Raw genomic sequence first — 2,548 nt, forward strand, 5'->3', positions numbered from 1 at the left:
TCTCCACTGCACTGCAGCTAAGGGCTCCCTGAGCTCTCTACTAGGGAGAAGGCGGGAGGAAGAGAGCAGGAAAATGCCTTCCTAAAGCAGCTCGGAAATCCAGCTTCAGGATATAATAATTATATATATGTGTGTGTGTGTGTGTGTGAGAGAGAGAGAGAGGGAGAAATTTGCATGCACAATGACCCAGTTATGCACCGGGCCAACTCTAGAGATGAGCAGTAATGAGCGAATGCTTCAGCAGACCAAAGTCACTTGATTGTGTGTGTGTGTGTGTGTGTGTGTGTGTGTGTGTGAGTGTTGTGTGTCTCCCACACACACACACTCAATATTGTCCCCTAATAGTACAGGTCTACCCGGCTACATTTGCTGGATGGCTCTCCCTGAAGAGATGCGATGTGTAATTTCCTCTCTCTCGCTCTCTATTTTAGGAAACCTTTGCGGAGATGGGAGATGGAAGGTTATGGACTGGGTGGATTTCAGATGCCCCAAATAAAGGATATGCCAAATTCGCAGGATCTGGATTATCATCATTTTTAAAGGATCCGTCCACAACAGGACTGAAATGAAATCCGCTTTAAAAAAAGCCCACAACAGCCACAAAACGAAGGCTCCATCTTCAAGAAACGAGAGAGGTCTCTGGCGAGTTCGGTGATCCATGCAAAACCAAAGAGACCTGATCATCACAGAATAATATATCCATGCGTATAGGGAGCCAAAAAATGATGTGACGGAGGGTTATAGCAAGCAAAAAATGCTTCGGTCTTTGAAACACACACACACACACACAGTGGAAGAGGACATTTAATCCCTCTGCTCAGCTGGACAACATGTCACGTTTACCGGGAGTTTATGGCCACCCTTGCTTTGCAGCTATAATGCTACCGACATTAAAAAGCAAACAAACCAAGGGGCATTCTTTAGCCATTTCGAACCCCTCTCTCTCAGTTTCTACACCTTGGCTTAGCCTAAAAAAAGGGGGGGAGCTGGTTCCCCCCCCCCCCCCGCGTCTAGTTTGCCAGCGAAATGGCACGCAGCAGTAGCATCCAGAAAAGCAGATGACATAATTTGCAGCCATCCCCTGTTCATCACCCAAACGCCAGCACCTCACCTCGCGCTCTGGATGACACCCCATTTATGACATCATCTTAAAAAAAAAAAACCACACACACACACACACACACAACCCAACCCTAACACCAACCATCCCTGATCATACCTGCAAGGGGTTTTACTTACACAAACGCACGCACATCCTTTATCAATGGGTGGCTGCTTCTTCAACATTGCAAGGCGGGGGGTGGAGAAAAGCAAGCGAAGAGGCTATACCCCCGCCCCAGATGACCAAAAAGAAAAAACTGGTGGAAATATTTTATTCTGGAGCAATGCACACGTTTGCAACGGAGATGCATCCCCTTGCATTTTCCCGCGGCGCGTCAGATTATATTGCAAGAAGCAGAGGTCTCCAAGCTCATGGTTAGGTGGGGGAAGGCAAACTAAACTAAGCAGAAAATAAATCGGAAGAGGTGGCGGGGCTTATTTCGGAGGACCCCCGCATCTCCGCCGTGCACCACATTTTAATTGCAACCATATCTGCACACGCTCCCGTCCCCCCACAGAATCCTCTTCGCGCACCGATTTCCTCAACCCTGAGCGATTTTGCAAAAGGGAAAGAAAAAAAAAGGTAGCGCGTGCAAACGTAACCAGTCTTCCACCACCATGCAAGCAACCCCCCCCCCGGGGTCCAAGTGTGTGGCGACGCCTCCCTCTCTCCCTCCTCCTGCGCCCCCTCCCCAAATCCCTCCCGGGCGTGTAGGCAAGAGCTACCTCTCCTCCTCCCCGCCGTGCCCTTACTCTTTGCAGGAAGGCAGGCGGTGCGCCCTGGGCGCGTAGCAGCTCCTTCAGCCGGGAGGCGTCCGGTTTTTAATCCTCTCTTTTTTTGGCGGCGGCGGCTCGAGATGCAGGAGAGAAGCATGCACCGCGACGGGGAAGGTGCTTGGAGTTCAAAAATGAAATGCAACCGAAAACGACGACCTCCGACCAATTGCACGGGGGGCGAATTCAAAGCGTGCGCTCAGGCGGCCATCCGGCGCTTCGCGGAGCCTTTGCAAGGAAGGAGGCGAGCGGCGCTGCAGGCGAGCGGGCTGGCGGCTCGCATCCCTGCCAGCGTCACCGATACACACGCGCGCACTCGCAGACACGCATCTTGCCCCTTTTCTTGCGGCAAACGGCAGCCAACCCCCCTGGCCACGCCCCCTTGTCACAGCCTCAGCCTATCGGAGAGCAGGATCCGGGAGGAGGGTGAATCGCCTGCCCTTTTTAACTCTTCCCGCACTGCAGCGCTCTAAGGCTTGGAGGAAGGGTCGGGGCTGGTCTACACGTGATGGGAGATGTTTGGGTTTGATGGCATTTTTATTTTTTGACACGTTTTATTGTCCCATTTTGCTTTTTTTCTGTGCGCCGGTTAGAAGTTGCAAGTAATGAAGCGTTTCCTCCAATTGGGAAACTGAACCCACATTCATCAATTGACCTTAACAGATTGGAGAAC

At 51.6% G+C, this 2,548-nt stretch overlaps 1 protein-coding gene across 3 annotated transcripts in view; it reads right to left on the bottom strand.

Annotated features, from left to right (window-relative positions):
• LZTS3 (leucine zipper tumor suppressor family member 3) overlaps nucleotides 1–2,254 on the bottom strand; it is a 67,121-nt gene extending 64,867 nt beyond the window's left edge. Inside the window, exon 1 of one of the 3 annotated variants that reach the window (XM_083571315.1) lies at nucleotides 1,855–2,254. The gene's annotated coding sequence lies outside the window, so the exon portion shown is untranslated. Of the gene's footprint in view, nucleotides 1–1,827 lie in introns of all 3 variants that reach the window. The other 2 variants (XM_083571310.1, XM_083571313.1) reach the window with 2 other exon arrangements.
• Nucleotides 2,255–2,548: the final 294 nt, after the last annotated feature.

The sequence above is a fragment of the Podarcis filfolensis genome, assembly GCF_964270895.1.
Source record: "Podarcis filfolensis genome assembly, chromosome: 9".
NCBI classification, from domain to species: domain Eukaryota; kingdom Metazoa; phylum Chordata; class Lepidosauria; order Squamata; family Lacertidae; genus Podarcis; species Podarcis filfolensis.